Source organism: Sceloporus occidentalis, unplaced genomic scaffold (assembly GCF_023333645.1).
Source record: "Sceloporus occidentalis isolate IW3139 unplaced genomic scaffold, rSceOcc1.0.p SCAF_191, whole genome shotgun sequence".
Classification (NCBI taxonomy): Eukaryota; Metazoa; Chordata; class Lepidosauria; order Squamata; family Phrynosomatidae; genus Sceloporus; species Sceloporus occidentalis.
The window spans coordinates 565,232-587,311 of record NW_028317171.1 but is presented as its reverse complement, the minus strand read 5'-3'; the positions used below and the strand labels follow the sequence as shown (position 1 = coordinate 587,311).

The window sequence follows — 22,080 nt, the reverse complement described above, 5'->3', positions numbered from 1 at the left end:
ACAGAAGTCCTGTCTACTCCTAAAATGGATCCAGCCTCACATGACAATAGCACCCACAGCTGTGATGAAATGACTAAACAATAATCTATATACACACCCAAACTGAGGGAGGATGGGTAAGGATTACAATCAAAACTGACCGACATCACTAGTGTGCTGACTGTGAGCTGCAAACAAAAGCAACTTTTTTCCAAACTCTTTATACAATTTGCTCATGAAAAGGGAATGCAATCCAACCAGTGCATACTGAACACCTAATCCCAAATCAACCAAAAGTACCTGGACTGAGTTCCAGTTTCTTCCTTTTCATCTAATCCCTCACTGCTACCAGTTCTGGATTTCCTTTGCTTCCCTCAGATCTGATGAAATTGAGAGATAACCTTAGTATTATTAGCTTACTGACGACAGGTAGCTCACCAAGCTTCTTTTGCCAGCTCTCAGGAAATCAGTTCTTAGCTCACTCAGTCTTTCTTGAAGAAGAATCTACTCCTTAACCTAATACCTGTTTTCTGTCATCATTAGTATTGTGATTTCATCCAGCAGTCAGGAAAATATTCTTAGTCCCCTCTAAAATTTTCAGCAACACTCCCCTATGGTCCTCAAAGTTAGTATCATGGTGAAAAGCAAATTTAGGCCTTCCTTAGGCAGATCTGAGCAATTTCCAAAATAGTTTTCTAAACAAAGATTTTGATTGGCAGGGAGCCCGCTAATTTTGCTTAGTAGGGAGCTCTCAAAAACAGCTCCTGTGGAAACTTTTTACAGTTTTTCCAAGGTATGGATTCAGTCCTTTTCTTTGGATGAAAAAGCAATGCTCCTTTCTGCAGCCGGTGCTGTTAACATGCTTTCTTTCCTGAGACAAGGATCGGGAATCTGTGCCCACCTAGTTGTTGCTGTGCTCCAATGTCTTCAGCCTTGATCTGCATGATTAATAGTCAGGAATGATAAATGTTATGGTTCAGCAATACTTGGAGGGCGACAGGTTCTTCATTTCTGCTTTACAGGTCAGTAACAAACTGATAAGTAAAGCTACTTAATGTAAAATGCTGAATCCAGAAAGGTGGTTCACATTTTATCAGAGCTATCTTAAACTAAGAAGGCTGATCTTTTCTCCTTGCAAGATGTTTTCTGCTGATCTCAAGAGAGTTTCTGTATTTGTGAGAATGATTTTTAAATAAATCATGCAAATTGCATAGCTAAGCTACAAGAGTGACTTGCTTTATTGCAAGGACTTCTAAAAATGAAAATCATGGCATGAGGTGTTGGTTTTGTTTTCACAAATAAGCAAGTCTTTCTGTGCTTCCTATATGTGTGCGCTTTGTGTATGCAACAAGGCTTTCTTTGGAGCAGCACCCCAACTGTGGAGCTCCCTGCTAATGGAAGTTAGGCTAATTCCATGTCTTTTGAGCTTCTAGCAGGCAGCTAAAACATTGCTGTGCTGCATGGCTTTTAATATTTGAAATTGTTCTGTTTTAACAGTTTTAAAATTGTTTTTAGGCTGTTTTAAAAAGTTTTAAAAGAATATTTTGATGTATTTTAAAAATGTTTCATATTTACATTGTTTACACTGCTTTTATATATCACTTGAGCAGTGGCATCATTAGGGGAGCATAGGGAGTGCAACCTGCACCAGGTGACACCACAGAGGAGGGATGATGCCGGGTTGGGCCCTTCTCCTGCTGTGGGATGAGGGTCGGGTGTTCCCCTCCTGACTTCACTGTGGTGGTGCTGGTCTTCTTGTAAGGAGGCTGGTGCCAGCACTGGGTGATAGGAGGGGTGAGCACACTGCTGCACCTGAGGAGCCCTTGTGTAGTTTTTAATCTTACATTGTTTAATCTTGTTTTAAGGGGGGTATTATGTATATATGGATGTATTTTAACCTGTTGTACACCGCCTGGCAAAAAGCGGGATAGAAATAAAAAATTGTTTTATTTATTTATTTATTGTCCACTGGGAGACAATATAGAAATATCTTAAATACATAATTAAATGATGTCCACAAAGGAAAAAGGCATGGAATTGGTGCAGAAACATTTCACACAAGTTGCAGAAACCTTGAAGAAAAAATGTCTCATTCTCCCAGTGGAGATAAGAATACACACACACACAAACACACAAACACATATCAGAGATGAAGAAAATCCCAACAGGCTTTCTTGAAACACTGGGACATTTTTTATTATTTATTTATTTATTTATTTGTTTGTTTGTTTATTTAGAATGAATAACCTAGCAAGCCTTTGTAACCTTTGTTTTGACTTGCAGTAATGACCACATTAGCTCTAGGCTCATCTTAAAAGAGAAACCATGTTCCCATACATGTGTTGTCCTCTGATGTACTACCACACACAACTAGGTCACTCACCTGACAGGACGCCTGTAAGTCTGATGGGGCTTCAGTAAATCTGAACCCAATAGACAGTGCAGGGATTGGTCCAAGTTCAAGTGGAATTCAGTTCTCATTTGCAGCAAACAGAGAAGTACTGGAAGCTTAGGGTACTGGATGGTGTATTACAACTATGTTGGCATTTAAACTCAGACCCATGAAATGGCTGTTCTTTAGATGTTTTTTTCCTCATCTGCATTAGGGATGGAAAGAATATTCTTCACTATTTGTCACACAGTTGAAAGTAGGTTTCCTGACAGTTAGGGAAACCTGTTGGGAAAAATAACAGAGTAGTGAGTTTTCTCCAAGTATTCCAATGCCCTAAAGCGTTCTGAAGGATTTTTCTGCCCAGAGGAACACCTGGCTTTATACGGTATGTCTTCACACTATGGTGATTTCTATGCAGAAAATGTGCTTTTTTACACAGGAAATGTGTTCTTTGTGCAGAAAAATTCTCCCACAATGACTGCATATAGGAAAATACTGTGCAAAAAATATTATTTTTTTCTCACTGTGCAGAATAAACTACAGTAATTATTTGTCCTTGCACGCAAGGAAGCAAAACTGAGAATTATTATCTCTAATATGAGTTATGCATAGTATGCAGTTATAGAGTTATAACAAGAGTGAAGAAAAGTACATCTTTCAAACAAGCCACATTCACCTCAGTTAGGAATCTACTGAATGGCTTTGAGTAAATTAGCATTTCCCAATTTCAGTGGGAAACTGGAAAACAGAGACAGCAGTGACCTTCCTCCTGTGAACAACAACAGAAAATGTTCTACCTAAATGATAAATAATTATCTTCTATCTTGAAACGGTAAAGCCACACATTCCATATCCTATTAGGCAGCTTACTTTTAATCTAGTGAGGAAGGCACAGTGAAAGCATATGAATCAATGAATCAATCGATCATATGATAAACCTGATCAACATTTTCAGTCCTAAGGGGAACAGAGCCTCCTAGTTTATTTTGATGTCAGTTAAACACACACACACACCTTGCCATGTCAATTCGGACTGTTTTTACTAAAATGTATATGATTCATCTTGAATTTCCCACCACGTACGTATTCTAAGGAAAATTAGCATACAGTCATGCCAATGTCCATAGCAAGTTCTGACTTTGCTATTATTTTGCAGATTGGATGTTTACAAATAATGGTTCTAAAGTCTCTTATCATTTGCTACAGTGGCAAGGACTTCTGGGAGTTGAAGTCCAAAACATCTGGAGGGCCTGTTCCCTTTCCCTAGCATTAGGCAGTTAGCCTCAGGCAGTAGTTTCTGAATGTCATGAAAGAGCAGCAAATAGTTTGTTATTACGGTGTTTTACTGCCAGAGATGGAAAGAGTCATTTTGGGATTTTCTATTATGCATCTACACTTGGATGGGTAAAGGATGCAATTTGCTACACCATTTCAGGAGGCAAGATGTCTTTACTTAGACCTGGAAATAATCTACTGCTGCTACTACTAGTACTAGTAGTACTACTTTTATTATTCTAAAAGTGACTTGGTTATTGATCGAAGGATAACTTTTTCTTAGCTATAATCAGGATATTTAAAATCTCTGGGCAGAAGGTAGCTGGGCACAGTAGTAATCTGCAGAGAAAACAGGAAAGTTTCATAACACCTTAAAAACTCTTAAGCTTTATTTGGCCCAAGCATTTTGTGGCCCACAGCCCACTTCACCAGCTGCTTCATCAGCTGAAGTGGGATGCAGTCCATGAAAGCTGATGCCAAATAAACTTTGTTGTTTTCTCAGATACCACAAGATTCCTTAAGCTTAAAAAATGTGGGATTCTGGGGGGGGGGGGGGGGGGGTTAGTGGTTTGAGCATTGGACTATAACTCTGGCGACTGGGGTACAAACCCCCTTTAGCCATGAAAACTCACTGGGTGACCTTAGGCAAGTCACACTCTCTCTGCCTCAGAGGAAGGCACTGGCAAAAAGAGATACTCCTCTGAACAAACCTTACCAAGAAAACCCTGTGATAAACTTGCCTTAGGGTTGCTATAAGTTGGAAACAACTTTAAGGTATGCAGCAACAACGAGGGAGGAGATGACCACAGGACTTTATCACACAGGAAAAAAACAATATCATGCGATTTGGCAAAGATTATTGCATAATTACTCACCAAAAAGCAGCGCTATAATTCCTCTTTACAAATCACAAATTACTCATATCAAAAAAAGTAAAACTCAAGAAGAGAATAAGACCAGTCATCATATTAAAATGTGATTTAAACAACATTTCCACAGAATTCATTGACAATATAAGGAGCAGATTTGCAGTACTAAGTACAATAGATTGTGAACCAGAAGAGCTTGGGTCTGAAGTCAGGGACATAATAAAAGAGGAATGCACAGACACTTCCAACAGGCAAAAGGAAAGTGAAGAAACCGTGGAGGACAGATAAAACGTAGGAGGTAGAAAGAGAGGAAGGCCACATGCTAGATGGATGGACTTTATGAAAGAGAACATGAATATGAATTTCTAGGAGGTGGGCAGAGAAGTAGAGGATGGGGGCCCTGGAGATGTCTCATCCATAAGGTTGCCATGGGTCGAGATTGACGTGAAGGCAGTTAACAACAACAACAACAACAACAAGGAAACGTAAGGGAATACTTGCCCATAGGGATACACAATGAAACATGGAGAGGTTTCCTATGTTTCACTATGGACAAGTAATTCCCATTGCTAATGCTTATCTCACACAGAGCACAACAAACTCCCTTAAAACCACAAATAAACACACACAAGATAGAAAGAGGACGGGGCTGGTCCATAAACCTGCCTGATTTGAGTGAGGACTGAGCCTCCTAGATGCCCTCCTTTTCCAGGACATGTCCTCCATTTCTCCCTCCTCTACAGGAGGAATGCCAAAACATCCTTTCCCACCAGCTATTCCCTTAGAGGCTATAGGAGGAGGAGACTAGCTGCACAAGGGAAAGAGGGGTGTTTGTGTGTGTGTGTGCCTTTAAGAACAAGGCTCTCCTTGGCACAGCAAAGAAACCCTGGGAAATCCAGGAACAGGGAGGAATGGGGACATGGTTTTCAAACTGCTGCAATTACTCAAAGAAAGTGAATTTGTGAATGAACTGGAAATGAAAACATGGTATTTTTGCAAAAATGCTTATTCCCTGATTCACTTCATTTTCCGTCTGGATTCTGACCGGTTTGTGCACGGCGTCATCCGAAAAGCAGTTGCGAAATTGTCCCTAATGCTCTGGATGACCCAGAGGTCCATAGAGGAATACTTGTCCATGGGGATAGACAGGGAAAAACATTGGAGAGGTTTCCTATGATTCACTACGGAGAAGTAATTCCCAATGTTTCCCTATGGGCAAGTATTCTCCAATGATTCTCTATGGGCAAATATTCCCCAGTGTTTCCCTCTGGGCAAGTACTGCCATTTGCTGCAGTATATATGTCCCAGTCCCAGGTTTGACTCGTTTTGCGTGGCCTGGCGGCGAGGACCCCCATCACCCACCTCCCCCCCAGACTAGGCAGAGGAAGGGAAGGCTGGGGAGCCAGGCGGGGAAGCCAGCCAGCCAGCCAGCCAGCCCCGGCCGTGACGTCAGGAAACTTTGCCTCAGTGGCTGTGGCTGAGGAGGAGAGGAGAAAGAAAGAAAGGAAGGAAGGAAGGAAGAAAGAAAGAAAGAAGCAGCAGCAGCGCCAGGCCAGGAGGAGGCTGCTGCTGCTGAGGCTCTTCCCTCCCTCTCCCCCCAGAGCCACTCCTGCGGGGCTGCAGGCGACTTCGGAGGGTCCCCTTGGTCCCCTGAGGAGGTAATTGGGCAACTTTGGGGCTGGGCTTCTTTGGGGCTGTGTTTGCCCCGCATTCCGCCTCTGGCTGACTTGGGGAATTGCGCGGAGTTGGAAGGAGGGAAGCCAGGGCTGGAAGGGGAAGTTGTTCGCCTTGTTGACTTGTTGGGATGCCTTTGCAGAGGCCAAGCTGACAGGAGAAGGGGAGGAAGAGGAGGAGGAGGCCAGGGAGAGAGAGAGAGAAAGAAAGGGAAAGGGGAAAGAAAGGAGGCAGAAGGGGGCTCTCTTAGCGGGGTTCCTTGCTTCTACTTTGTTCTCTCCTGGAAAAATTGAGCCGCAGGGAAGGGAGGGAGGCTCTCTCTCTCTCTCTCTCTCTCTCTCTCTCTCGGGTGTTAGACCAGGTGTCCTCCCCGCCAAGGAGGACCTCCCCAGGCCAAAGGCGGGACCCGACCCAAGAAACCAGCCCAAACACCCTCCCCAATGTCAACCCTTGCTGCAAGATGGAGGACCTTCCAGGGAGAAAGGGAGGACGACCCCTGTTTCCTTCCTTCCTTCCTTCCCGACCTGATCGGGAGCAGCCCCCGGAGGGCTTTTTGGTGTTCAAGGCCACAGAGTTGTTCAGACTTCTTGAGTCCTCAGCCTCGTCTGGGCAGCTCTCTGGGACTTCGGAAGCTCCAGCCTTTGCGGGAGGAAAGAGTTCACTCCAGTTCTTTTTATTATTGTTATTGTTGTTGTTATTATTATTGATGGCATCCCCATTTTGGAGGCTGCTCTTTCACTTTTTTTTGGGGGGGGGGGAGGGGGAGGAAGGAACCAGAGGACAGCAACGCCAAAAAGAAAGGAAAGGGAAGGAAAAAGGAGGACCCAATGAAGGCATACTTCTTAACAGTCGTGCTCCAAAGGGAGGAAGTTTTGGGATCTCTCCTGGAGAGAGAGAGAGAGAGAGGGCTGAAATGGAGGACAGGTCCTGAAAAGGGGGGGGGATGTCTCTGGTCACCCTGCGAAGGAAGGGAGGAAGGAAAGAAGGAAGGAAGGAAGGAAAGAAGAAGGAAGAGTGAGAGGCTGCAGAAAGCCTTCCCCGACTTTCCTCCTTGAGGGAGCGGGGAAGACGAGAGGAATGGCTTGGCGGGATGATGGGGAAGCAGCCTGTTGAACGCCGGGTGGCTGGCTCCCTCCCCTCAGGAATGCTGAAGGGAGGAAGAAGAAGGAACCAGGAGGGCCCCCCACTCTTTCCACTCGGGCCAGGCCTCAGGGAATGGGAAGGAGTGTTCTTGTTGTTGTTGTGGGCCTTCAAGGCATGGACCCAGACCCCCCCCCCCCCCGTCTCCAGCCTTCCTTCTCCGCCCCCGCAGTCTCTGCCACTCCTGGACTATTCTTTCGTGGGCCTTGTGTGCCTTCGAGGCGTTTGAGGTGACCTTATGATGGCCACCCTGAGGCGACCCTCCCACGGGGTTTTCTTGGCCAGATTTGTTCCGAGGGGTTTGCCCTCGCCTTCTTCCCCCGAGGAGGCTGAGAGAGTGTGACTTTGGTTCATTGTGGGTTTTTCGGGCTATGTGGCCATGCTCTAGAAGAAGTTCTTCCTGACATTTCGCTGGCATCTGTGACTGTGTGACTTCTTGCCCGGGGCCATCCAGTGGGTTTCATGGCCCGGCTGGGGATGGGACCCTGGTCTCCAGAGGGGGAGCCCCACACTCAAACCACTAGGCCAGTGCTGCCTTGGCCACCGCCGCCTTCCCCTTGAGCCAAGGAAGCCCTGTGACAGGTTGGCTCCATAAGTTGGGAGCGCCTTGAAGGCACACAACAACAACAATATCATCATCAGTGCTCTTCTTTCGGGGCTCGAGGGGGTGGTCTTTGCGGCAGCCGCTCCTTCTCCTTTCGCAAGCAAGCCCTTTGAAGAGCCCACTGCTGTCTCTCTCTGTTTTCATTGTGGAGCCCTGCCTTCCTCTCTCAGTTGCAAAGCCCACCCAGAGGCTTCTGCTGCTGCCCAGTGCCTTGGAGAGAGAGAGAGAGATGGGAGTCATTATCTAAAGGTAGTTATCAGTGGCTTCCTAAATCACTTGTCTTGGAGGCTGCAATCCAAGGCACCCTGTGAGTATCAATCAGGTGGATTTGGGTGCCCAAATGGAGCTAATATTAGAAAGAGGCAAAAGAGGAAAGAAAAAGTTAATAGAGTAACATGGCTGTCGATGAGAAGTCCCTTGGGGTAGGGGGATGGGTCACAGTGCAATAAACGCTGCATGAAACAGTTGGCTCTACAAAAAGGCTTCTATATGTGAGCCAGTGGGGCATAGCAGTTTGAGCACTAGACTGTGAGTCTGGAGACCAGGGTTCAAATTCTGCCTCAGCCATAATAATAATAATAATAATAATAATAACATAATAATAACATTTATTTATATCCCGCCCCTCTATGAAATGCAATCGGGGCAGCTCACAGCATTAAAAATATACATTCCCAAGCCATCATTCCCATCCACCTCTTAAAATACAATTAAATACATTAGAATTAAAACATGCTTAATTTTTTTTAACAATGAAACCCACTGGGTGACCTTGGGCAAGTCACACTCTCTCAGCTTCAGAGGATGGCAATGGCAAACCCCCTCTGAAGAAACTTGTCAAGAAAACGCTGTAATAGGTTTGCCATCATAAATTGGAACCTACTTGAAGGCACATAAGAACAACAACAACAATTTATACATATCCAGTTATATGTGAATAAGCCCACTGAATTCAGGGAGATTGCTCCCGGGTGAATTTCATCAGATGCATGCTGGTCTTTTCAGGTGGCACAAGTTTCTGTTGTTTTTGCTGCATCATGGCAGTTCCCCTTTTGCTATTAGTCCTTGCTTAATGCTGTCTCATTGCTCTTATTTCATGTGAGGGTGATAATGAAAATGACCAACAACTTTCTCCCTGGCTAGAATGTGTCTTTAATCCTAGACTTCTGTATGGAAGGAGATGTGTTAGGTATGTTTATTGCTGTTGTGTTTTTGTGTGCTTTCAAGTTACTTCTGATTTAAGATGACCCTAAGGGGAACCTATCATTTTTGGGGTGGGGTGTGTGGCAAGATTTATTCCAAGGAGATTTGTCCTGGCTTTCCTCTGATGCTGAGAGACCATGACTATCCTGAGATCACTTGGTGGGTTTCCATGACTGAAACCAATGATTCAAAATCTGATCTCCCGGAGTCCTAGTCCAGCACTCAAATCACTACACTGGCGCTCAGTTTATATCCCTGTTTAAGTATCTGCATTTTTGAGTCATGCCATCATTAATCTGACACTTAGAATTCAGTCCATATCCTCTATTTATGTTCAATTGTTATTTACTTTCCAGCAAGTCTCTTTGGGATTACATTTTGAATTGGTCAAACTTCCTTCATGCAGTCTTCTCTGAAGTGCAGCTCCTGGAAAAAACAAATCACACATAAGCAAAGTGGATAAGTTTGCTGCGAAAAAGTGTGCTGACTGATTTGGGAATTGATCAGATCTTTGTTTTTGTGATCTTAAAAAGATTGTGTTCTGCTCGCTCAACCCATGCGTTTCAGTTTCCTTAGACAAAACTTTCATCATTCCTAGGACGAAGGGGTGTAGGATAGTTTTGCAAAGTGCAAGTAGACACAAAAGCATCATGCATGTGACTTGGTTGTGTAAATCATAGTACATGAGGGATGTGGCAGGAATAGCTGCTCATTTAGGAAGGGCGGCAGTAAAAAAAACCTGGACTCTTGATTCCAGGAAAACAAAGTCGGGAGCTACAGGCTTACAGCATTGAAGAGCTATGATCCTGTGACAGTTCTTCAATGCAGTCAGTGGCTAATACTGATCAATCTGGGGAAATTTCCTGAAGCAAATATATAAAATGACAATCTACACCTTCATTTATAAGAGGGGGAAAATGAAAGTCGGATAGGACAGAGAAGGCTAATGTTGGTCTTGACATTTTGCTGGCATAATTGCAGACAGAACTGCTTCTGTAAATGGAATTGGGAGCAGGGAGGCGATTCCCATTCAGCACGAACCCCTGTGCGCCCTCAAAACCTCCTCCACAAGATGGGAAGACTTCTCTAAATCGTGGAGGCAGGAAGGAGAAAAGAAACTCACACTGTTAAGTTTTTTTGCGATTAAATGCTGAGTGGCGTGCAGGACTATATTGTTAAATTTGATCTCTGTCTTTATTGTTTTGCCTGTTCCTTGGCTTTTATATTAGTTTTATTTGTATATTTCTTTGCCTCAAAGAATCAAAGAACATTGCGTAACTCTACAAATGCTGTTTGCAGTCATGGAGAAATGGTCCATGTAGTGCACCATAGTGTTCTCAACAGCGGATGGCATTTTGTTGTCGAAAGGCTATAAACACGATGCGGTGGAGATGTCAGTCATTCTCTCATGTCCCTCAGTATCTCATATCCAGAGGCAATAGTCTTTGATTGTGAATCTTCCCTTTTTAGCTCTCATTCCAGGGAGTATGCTGTGCTGAGATAATTAAGAAGCTATTAACTAATAGAGTTGCTAGACATACTGGGTGGTGTTGCTTTCGTGTGGAGATTGGAACAAACTGTTATATTTTGCACGTATGGTCTCTCTCTCTCAAGTATTTGAACGATGGCAATTCTGTTATCTCTGCTACGTCTCTGGTTAGGAGCAAGTTTGAGGTTCTGCACAGCCTTTTGAAGAAAGAATATGGACACTTGTGACATTTTTATAATATAACATGCTTTTATTTATTTATAACTTATTTAGTTGTTATTTACTATTTGAGCAGGTCACAGGCCTGACCCTGCAGGACTTGAGCAAACCAGTAGAGAACAAGGGGCCTGGAGATGTCTCATTCGCAGGGTAGCCATAGGTTGAGGATGACTGGCAGGCAGTTAACAGCAACAAAAGGGAAGGCACACTCTCAACATCTTCCTGTCTTTAAAACAGTGGCCAGTAACTATGCATATGAGAGTGTTTTTTGGTGCTCATACTCCAGCTGTTCAAGCTGTTTTCATTCCAACACCCAAGCAATTGTGATGCATTGTGGATAGGAGTCATCTGCAACTGAAGAAACATTCGTCTGTTAATGGTCACTGAAGGGAGCATCTTTCGTTGTTAGTTGGCACAGTGGTTAAGTTCCAGTACTGCAGCCATAACATTGTGAGTTTGATCCCAGGACTCCAGGTTGACTCAACCTTCTATCCTTTCGTAGGTTGATAAATTGAGTACCCAGCTTATTGAGGGCAATTGGCTTAGATGTTGCAAACTGCTTAGAGAATGCTTAGTTCACTATGAAGCGGTATAGAAATGTAATTGCTGTTACTATTGCTATTGAAGAACAATGAGATAGGACATGCTGCTATCCTCTTCTTTGAAAGTGGCATGTAGGAGAAGTAGTTGTTTCTACTTATTTATACATGCTTCACGTTGTACTCCCACCTGTACTCCACATTGCTACCCCCAAATAGCAGCAATAAGTGACATCCTTGGATTGTTGGTTGCTTTGGTTTCTGAGAGTGCTGTCAGTTGACCTTGTCCTGGTTCTCCCTTATAATGAAGTCTATGGGATCATTGAATGTTATGAGATTCTTCCTGTGCATCCTCCAACAACTGGTTGGTGACGAGAGCCCATGCAAAGGTGCCCACACTACTCTCCATTAGTAAAAGGTTGGCTTGCAAGACATGTTGACTTAAGTTAACGTACGTGAATTAGCCATGGCTGTATAATACCATTTACATGTTACTACTTGCAAGATAGAAAATTTGCTGAGTTCTAGTAGGAAAGTATAGTACAGCCATGCAGAACTCCTTTAAAGTTAATTTACACTGGTTAAATAAAGCATCTGCCATAATTAGTTGTGACTGAATGGTTTAATTATTGTAGCTCATGTATGTATTTAACTCTGGTAACATGACAGGTCTGCATTGGCAACTCATGAAAGTTAATGGGTTTTTATCTACCACTTCTGCATGGATTCATGTATCAATGAGAGAAACATGAGAATTAAATGTTGACATATTTTCTTAAAGAAATATCCCTCTAATAAAAGCTTTTGTAGTATGATTGCCAGTGTTGGAGGTGCAGTGATAGTCCCTACTTTTTATAGATTCTGCACTGAATTCTGACAAACATTTTTTCTTCATTGCTACGCATAAACTTTTTAGCTAAGGCTAAATACATGAAATCCAGTCATATTATATATTGCCAGGGCTACAATTAATGACCATGATTTCTCTCACTATGTGATTGTAGCGTAGCTGAAGGGATGGACTATTTCCCCCAAAGGTATGATGACTTTGCAGTTATCAGTGGACTTAACAGCTGTCCTTGGAGTGATCCTAACTTTACATAAGTGCAATTTACACTGAAATAGTGTCTGGTAGCACAGGGAACAGGTTCTGGAATTTTGTTCTAAAGAGAAAGCTACATCTTGATATGCTGTAGTCTACAATGGAAAGGACAAAATTATTACAAAGCATTATTGATAAATAGATTAAAGGTAATAAGTATTAAATGTTATGATTTTTTGACACACATGTTCCTTTCCCTACATTTAGCATACTCTGCCTACGTTTGCTCACCACATTTCAGAAATTTTGTGCTGCTGGAGAAAGAATAAAAAAGAGCAACTAAAATGTCTAAGACTTTTGGGGGAGCATTATCCTTATTCTGAGGCAAGGAGGCTTTAATAGTCCAAGAAGAAGTCAGTGTGATGTTGTTTTAAACACCAAATGTAAAGGTGATTGTACTTGACTGGTTTGGAGCAGTGAACAATGAAAACTTAAGCCTCATTCATCAGATCTATCTGGTCCACTTCCATCTTGAGCCCCAGAGTGACCAAACAGATATCTTGGTAAGCAACAGTTTTTAATGTTTGTTTCAATAGTGGGACTCTTTCCAGGGGTTGAACTTAGCCCTTGTACATTGAAAGCTTGTGCCCTACCATTGAGCTCTTCCCTATCAGTAAGGATACTTGGAGAATTTAAGTGTCTTACTAATAGAGATCAAACATCCTTATTACTTGAAAAATTAGAAAAGAGGGCATTTGTTCATTTCAGAGTAGGAAACTTTAAGGTGTTCTCCAAAGTGGTCATGTTAGAATGCCAAACTGCTGTCATTTTAGAGTGCCAAAAACTGGAAGACACATTGTTCAAAGTGCTGCTGTTATTTAGAAAACATTTATGTCTAATAGTCAAAACTGAGTATCAATCCAAAGTAGGTGAAATCACATGTAATGGACTGCTCAACTCTATGAGTTCTTTTGTCTCCCCTTCATGCATTTGAATCATCTAAGTCAGACTGTGGATTCCCAGCAGCAGATGGAAACACACAGACAGAAACACATCATTGCTTCTAAAGTACTAGTTAAACTTATTAATGGAGAAAGATACAAGATCTTTGAAAAGGTGGGAGGCATGGATTCCTGCCAAGCACTATCCTTGGGTTCTCGCCATTTCACAGATCATCAGTTTCTCTCCCACTCTCATTATGTTTATGCAAAAATACTGTACAGGTATTCCAAAATCCAAAGTACAGAACACTTCTGATCCCTAGCATTTTGAATAAGGGATACTCGACCTGTACTAAAATTCGTATTTGGATCAGAACAGATATTAAAAAAACTCATCCTTTCAAACAATTGATAATTTTGTGTGAATGAATTAGTGCAAGATGTGGTTGTGGGTGCTAGTGCCTTTTTGGAGATGCACATTCATTAAGTACTGAACTGTTAGTGGGCATTATTCAGTGACTGAAAATAGAACTACATTGCAGAATTACTGCAGTTTAACACTGCTTTAACTGCCATGGCTCTATCTCATGGAATCCTGGGATTTGTAGTTTGTTGTGGCACCAGCACTCTCTGACAGAGAAAGCTAAAGAATCCACAGAACTACAAACCCCAGAATTCCATAGCATTGAGCCATGGCACTAAAAGTGCTGTCAAACTGCAGTAATTCTGCAGTGTAGATGCAGCCTGTGTTGATATATCTTTTGCCATTATGCATTTCATGTGGAGCTCTGAGCTGCCTCTGCTGTGCCGCTTGGCTTGTAGTGAAGGTCAGATGCTGGACTCCAGCGATCTCAGCCTTACCTGGCAAGTTTCAGCCAAGAATATTGCATAAGAACATCCCTTCATTTCTTTGTTCTCTGTTTCATATTGTTTTCTCTTTATGGTCTACTTAAGATAAACTCCACTGAATTCAGGGGGATTTTTTAAGAGATAAGTGCATATAGCAATGCAGCCTTAGTATCTGTGTGGGGGAAGCACAGATTTCACTTTACAGAATCAGCTGAGTGCATAGAACATTTAAAATAATCCTTTTGGATGCTATGCTGTATAGGATTTTTAGGTAGTATAAAGCAATTCCTCATGCACAGCAGGGCTACTAGTGCTTTTCTTCTCTGTTTTACTTGTACATTTCAGTGTGGATATGAACTAGCATAGAAGACTACCACAGTAACTTTTGCTCTCATTTTGTGTGTGTATATATAAAAAGCTTCTGGTATCTTCTGTGCTATCTCTAAAAACAATATAGATACAAAGTGTTCTCTTTTAGCCATCAGACACACATTTATGTGCCTTCAGTAATGCACATAATTATGCTTTGTCCAACTAGAAATATTTAAACTACATGAGCAGCATTAGAAGAGAAGAGTACTTCCTATTTGTTTCTCATTTAAGTTAGCCTGAAGCTATAAAGACTTCCACATGGTAATGATTTCTGAAATTATATAGGGAGAAATATGGTCTGCTTTTGAGGAAACCTGAGACGTTACAGCTTTATATATCTTGAACTATACATTTCTGCTGAACATTAGAAACATGGAATCCCTTATAATTCCCCTACTTTTAAAGGTGTTTTTGAAATGTTAGTGCTGTTACCTTAATATCAATGGAAACTGGAGTATTTCATGGCTTGGGACTGTACAAAACGAATTGTGTTGAACATATAAAAAGGTGGTTATATACATACACTGCCATGTCATATTGACCAAGTATTATGAATAGTTGTTATAGCACCGGAGTTATTTAACTGTCAAGTGATGAAGAACTTCTTATAACATTGATTTGTAATTGTGACCACATGGTCATTTTGAAACAGTGTAGCATGAGAAGAAGCCAATATAATTGACCGCACATTACATTTTGACAGACTTCTCTAGACCTGTGTGACATGCTGAACATGGTGAGTGTGCCATGCTCATCAGGGTGCTGCCTCCCCTGCAGGTGTGGCAGTCAGTCAGCAACCTTGATGTTGCAGAGGTGCCCAAAAAAAACAATGAAATTCAAACTACAGCTCACCCACTAATTCAAAATATTGGCACATTGATGGACCCTGCTTGTACCTTAAATTCAACTCTTTAGTAAAAGCAAGAAGAGTTCTAGCAGGCTTCAATTTGCTAAAGTGAAAGGGAGAAAGAAAAATAAACCTTCTGGTTTAGTGCCAGAATTAAGGTTGTGGGGCTTTATACTAAAAAAAATTGAAATAACAACAGTGAACAACAACAGGATAATTGGAACACAATACAAACCATCCTAGAAAATTCTAAAAACAGATGGATTTATGATACCTTCTTCCACTTGCATTTCTACACCAAGTAAACACAAAAGATGTACCCCAGTTTCTGATATTGTGAACCATTGCAATGTCATATTGAATAAGTGCCACAGTTTCAGAACTGGAAAAACGGTTGTGATTTATTTTCTAAAGTAAGATGTTTATGACTTGCATTATTTCACATAGATTTCATTAGCTTTGTTCAACATGACACAACTTTAACAACTGAGAGAAGTTTTGGACAAGAAAGAGACCATAGCCTCCCCCTTTAGGGGGTAAAATGACTGTTGAAGGAAACTATTTGCAGTCCTACCTACAGCCTACACTATGTTTACAAGACTAAGATGTGGAAAGGCAGCCATAAAGGAAATAGAGATGATCCCCAAGTATAAGGATGTGTCGTTGAATGACAAAGTCAGGATCACCCACGCAATAATATTTCAGAAGGCTATGTAAACATGTGAATGCTTGAGGGTGAAGAAAGCTGAAAGGGGGGGGGGGAATTCCACTCATTTGACATGTGGTGCTGCAGGAGTGTTTTACAAATGCCATGGACTGCCAAAGAGACAAATAAATGGTCAGAGAGCAAATCAAGCCTGGACATTCTCTAGGAGCCAAAATGACAAAACTGATGCTATCATACTTCAAATATAGCATGAGATGGCATGACTCACTGGAAATAATAATGCTCAGTACATTTGAAGACAGTAGAAAAAGAGGAAGATCACATTACACATGGATTGATTCAATTAAGGAAACTATGACCCTGAGTTTGCAAATTCTGTGTACGGCTGTTACTAACAGGGTCTCTCATTAGCCTCCTTCAATCCTATTTGTGTAGGAAGGTAGGATATCAATTCAGCATAAGGCAAAGCTGACTTGGTGACACATAACAACAACAGAGCCCATTAAACATAGTGAGAAGTCTGTCCCTCAAATACAAATCAATTGGACAGGACTAGTAAAGATGGCCTCCCTGTGGATAAGACTGTACTGGAAATCTGTTGCTCAACTACCATGACAATATCAAGCACATGTGTCCTTTTAGCTCTTTTGCACAACTACTGACATACTATGGAGGGAATGGGACAGTGCAGCATTTATCAGGATGGAAGTTAAGATACAAATAAGTTGCATCAATGTGTCTATATTTGGAGTTAGCATAAGAGCAGTTGATCTGTAGTCTAGTTTTCTTTGATTTGAGGATATATCTCTAGTTGTAATTTCTTACTTTAAACAGAAAGTGCCTCTCTAATACCCAAAGTTATCGCAAAACTCTGACTGTGGGTCCTTATGTAGAAAAAAGATTAGTACCTTTGTGTACAAACAGCATTGGATGAACCTTAACATTTGTGGAAATAAAAGTTTTTTTTTAGTAAAACAAACAAAAACCCAAATAACTCTCAGCTGCTGGGGAATCCATATGCATCCAACTGAAAATGGGAATGTGTGGTGGGCATAGAACACTACTGACCTCTTGGCATGTTTTTGTGGAGGAAGGGACAAGTGACTAATTGGAGGGGAAACAGAATGGCTACTGAGAAAGTGGGCACACAGCTGCTTAGCTGGACCTGGAAAAGCATGTACAAGCAACATTTTATCACAGCCCCACTTGATTTAGCATTACTCATGTTCTGTTAGTGCCTGCAGTTCCTTCAGATCCTTTCCCTTCTCTTTTGTAAATTGGAAGACCTAAAAGCATATTGCTTTTAGAAATGAATAAATAAGTGTAATGGGGAGAGAGGGGAGAACAGTAACTTGTTAGCTTTCAAATATGGGAGAGGAAGATTGCCATGGTGTTCTGTGCAGGAAATAAATGCTACGTTTGGTAACATTTATTTTTCCCATGTCTCTACTTTCCTAGCAACGTAGCCAGGTTGTAAAAATATGCTGACAGTATCTCAAGATGACTAAAAAGAATGTTAAAAGTTGGTACTAAAAAGGAGACATAATGTAGCTCTGATGATTTTTAAATACTACGGCCTCTGTGAGCAGGGCTGTGCTTTCTGGAATCATTTCTGCATGAAGAATGGTCGTGGTGAGGAGAGTGGTATTTCACTAATGAGCTGAGGCAGCTAAAGAGCTTGAACCTGTAAGAGTGCCCCTTAATCTGTTTCACATGTGCATGCTTTAGAGGAGCACTCTGTTTCAGTAAACTTTTTTTCCAGCTTGAAATTTTAGTTACAAGAAATCTCCTGAAGAAAAAGCTTCAGATTCCAGCACTGTATTTCAATGCTATAATGCACCCAGTTGTACCTGTTGTGCAAGATGTAAAGGAAGAGGATCTTAAAACCTAATTTTGCTGTCAGAATTGATACTAACACTAATACTCTTATCTCTCTGTGCCATACAGTAATTGTAGTTAATTGGTGCAAGCTGTTTCTGCTCTGTATTCTAGTGTATGAATGCAATATGTCAACACTGCTAAATAGCAAGTTTAGTTTGGATAATGTAAGAGAAATAATTTTGGTTTTGATCTGTCATTCAAATGGGAGGATCGCTTTATGTGAATTTCCAGTGATAGTGTATTCATCAGTTCATTTCAAATAACCAACTTTCAATTTACTTACTTAACATGATTTTATTCACTTGAAATTATGTATTTTTAAATTACATTGTTGTGTTGAAACATCAAAAGGTTCCAGGGATTCTAAGGGATGATTTATAATTTATTTATAATGTATCTGTGATTTACAGTAAAATTTTGCCCACACATTTAAACTTTTTTCAGATAACATACTGGAAGAGTAAAAAGAAATTCAGAAAGTGATTATAGATGGAAGCCATCAGATATACTGCATTTCAAAACAGCTACCCCAAAGGCTGAATCTAGTCCAGAGTTCTGTTTACATAGTGACCAATCAAATATTTATAACAGGGTTGAAAATAATGGGGCCATCCAGATGCTGCATCTCTCAGCAGCCAGCTTGGCATAGCTAAGGGTGGCGAATGCTGGAGCTGCAGTACAACACTAATCGGGGGACCCTCCAGGAAACCTGCAAGCAGGGTATATGAGTGTGAGATATCACTCTCCCGCTCATGTTCCCCAATAACCGTTACTGAAAGCCATGCTCCATGTGACATTGGGGTGAATACATAATCATTATGACTAGTAGCCATAATGACTATGGGTTGAGTTGGGTTGAGTTTGCCTTATCCAGAATACCGAAATCTGAAATATTCCAAAAAGCTTTTTCCATGGGTGGTTGAGGTAGTGACACCTTTGCTTTCTGATGGTTCAGTATACACAAACTTTGTTTCATGCTCAAAATTATTTTAAAAGATATTGTATCAAATAACCTTCAGGCTATGTGTGTTAGGTATGTTTGAAACATAAATGTATGTGGTATTTAGACTTAGGTCCCATGTCCAAGATAGCTCATTATGTTTCTCTATGCAAATACAGTTATTCCCAACCCTCCAAAAGTCCAAAATCCAAAACACTTCTGGTCCCAAGCATTTCAGATAGAGGACACTCAAGCAGTAATAGCCTTGTCCATGAATTTGTCTAATCCCTTTTGAAAACCATCCAGGTCAGTGGTGTATGGATAGCAATTCTGCAGTTGGACTTTGCATGTGTGAAGAAATTCAAAAATTATTTTTACAATTGCAATTTCATATAGAATTGAAATGTTAAAGATAATTTTTGGACATCCTGTATGTCATTTCCCAGTAGATAAGACTCCCACATCCTGTAGTTTGGGTTGTGTTCTTCCTGCTCACTCCAATAGGCAGGCAGAAAAAAGAGACCTTCTGGTGACCCCACGTGGGTGGAGTTAACCTTAGAAGGCCAGTCTTGTCCTGCCTATCACTCCATGTGTTTGCTGTTCCTCTGCATCATCTTCACTACAGCTGCTCCAGTCCTTTTCCTTCTCTTCATTTCCCTTGCTGCCTTGGAAGCATGAAGAAAGATTTAAGATGGCAAGGGCTCCCAGGATTGGAGAAAGGTATCGGTGATTCTCCTTCTCCTCCAAACCTGCCCCCCCCCCTTTCATGGTGGGAGCACAGGTGACTTCTGCAAACAGCTTTATAGCAGCATGGGAGCTTTGGGCACAGATAGTGAGGGTTATCCCCTCCATATCTCTGTTTCTCCGCCTCACCTCCACCCAGCCTGTTTTGGGCCAGGGGTCAGGAAGTCAGCTGGCCAGAAAATATGGAAACTTCCTTTCTCAACATCTCCTCCCAGCCTGTTTAGGGTCAGGGAGCCAGGCCAGCCAGAAGCTATGGGGAAGACTTTCTCTGCAGCACCTCTGCCCAGCCTGAAACAGGGCCAGGGTCAGAGAGAGAAGCCAGCCGTCCTTCCCTTCTCCAGCCTCAATGGCACCCAGGACCCCATCAGGTATGGGAGAGCTATTTCAGTCTGGGAAATACATGGTGGTGTTGTCAGGGCTCCTGCTACAGTCCCTTTGAATTCTTATAATGAAATGGTGTGGAAGGAGACAGAGGGCTTCAGTAGTATCAGAGAGAAAGGAAAAGCTTCCACTTGTTCACTTTCTCTATACCATGCAGAAAGTTTATACAACATTAACATGTCTGCACCATCAACTTTTTTCTAACTCAGAAAACACCAAGCCTTTCATTTGTAGAGCAGTTGGCTCATTTGGATCTCCATTTTAGAATATTTCCTTTTTCCTCTAAAGTTTCCCCAGGGCATTGAGGAGCACTGACCATGTCTGTGTATGTGCCTTCAAGTTGCCTGTCAATGTATAGCAACCTCATGAATTTCATATGGTTTTCTTAGACAGGGAGCACTCAAAGGTGCTTTTGCCAGTTCCTTCCTACAGCACCTGGTATTTGTTGGCAGTCTCCCATCCAAGTAGTAACCAGTGTGTATCCTGCTTAGCTTCAAAGATTGGATGGGATCTGGTGCCTTAGGATATTTGGGTCACTTGACACTGACCATAGCTATACTGCACTATACCAAGTATGGTTGCACCATAGGTTTGTATAAAAACTACATTAGTAGTTTTGTTTTGCATTCATTTTTGAATGATTGTAATAAAACACTGTACATAAGTGGCTTTGGATAATGTGCCATTTCACTTGATTCAATTTGAAATATGAAATATAATTGTGGTTCTCATACTGATGTCAAATATAATCTTGCTTCTGTCATTACTAGTGGATGGAATAATTAGATACAAAAATTATCTGCCAGTTGCTGGGGAAAATAGGATAAATGTAGAAGTTCTCTATGCCTGTACATTATGAAAATCTTCACAGAAATAACAGGTTGGGTGATGTCTCTAGCTGGCAAAATTAATTGCAGAGACTTGGTGAAAAGCAGTGCTTTCATTACTTAAGAGGAAATTCCATGAATGGATAAAACACCATGAAACAAAGCACTGTTTTTATAAGTTAGTGTGGAAAATGAATTTTCAATTGGATAACAACAACAACAATAAAAATTTATTTATATCCCACCTCTCTGTGCAACACAACTGGGGCGGCTTACACATTAAAATAATACAGTCCTATACCAGTATCCCACTCCCCTTAAAATACAATTAAACAGTTCATAATTTAAAACATAGCTTAAAACAATAGGCAATCAAACAGTGGCTTTCCGGTTATCCCTAAAAGGAACTTGGAACAACATTTTAAATTCAATTAAAGCATGTCAGTATATAAAGCGTATATGTGAAGCCCATTATAAAATGCTGTATAGAGCTAGAAATGGGCAACCAAAAGTTTGTCTGCAGGGTGGCTAAGCTGGCCTTGTTTAAATGCATCTCTCATTTCTGTTCTGGGAGATCTGGTTTCAATGGAAATATCATTCCCCCTCAGTGAAACTGGGAAGAGAATGAAAGTTCCCCACACCAAGCACCCTTAAAAACCTTCCCAGTGGGATGGGAAACTCACCTGAGCAGATTACTGGGTAGAACATGGCACTGTGGAAGGAAAGAGAGCTTGAGAAAGCCCTGTTATGCTAACAAATGTATGGTAATACATCACTGGGTTTAACTCTTGATTGTATAGTCCTTAGGTCTTGCCCCATCTCCCCCCATTCAGCCTATCATTGTTGTATTTATTTATTTATTTATTTATTTATGGTATTTATACCAGGCCTTCAGCCCTAAAGGCTATCAGAGTGGCTTACAATTATTATTTTTAATTAGACAATAAATAGCTGTTTGCAGAAGTCACCTGTGCTCCCACCATGAAAGGGGGGCAGGTTTGGAGGAGATTGAAATATGAAATATAATTGTGATTCTCATACTGAAGTTAAATATAATCTTGCTAATTATTATTATTACAATTAGTATTTTTATTAATTAATTATGTGATGATAAATGGAATTTTCAAAGAGCTTGGTGTGATAATGGCAAGGAGCATCACCTATTGCAATTGGTAATTTAAGTGCAATTTAGTTAACACCCTAAAG

General features: G+C 41.3%; 1 protein-coding gene across 8 annotated transcripts in view; it reads left to right on the top strand.

Annotated features, from left to right (window-relative positions):
• Positions 1-5,980: 5,980 nt before the first annotated feature.
• The window catches only part of GULP1 (GULP PTB domain containing engulfment adaptor 1), a 198,181-nt gene continuing 182,081 nt past the window's right edge, over positions 5,981-22,080 (top strand). For 7 of the 8 annotated variants that reach the window (XM_089502038.1, XM_089502036.1, XM_089502037.1 and 4 more), the window contains exon 1: positions 5,981-6,173. The gene's annotated coding sequence lies outside the window, so the exon portion shown is untranslated. Of the gene's footprint in view, positions 6,174-9,103; positions 9,123-22,080 lie in introns of those variants that run through there. The other variant, XM_089502033.1, reaches the window with a different exon arrangement.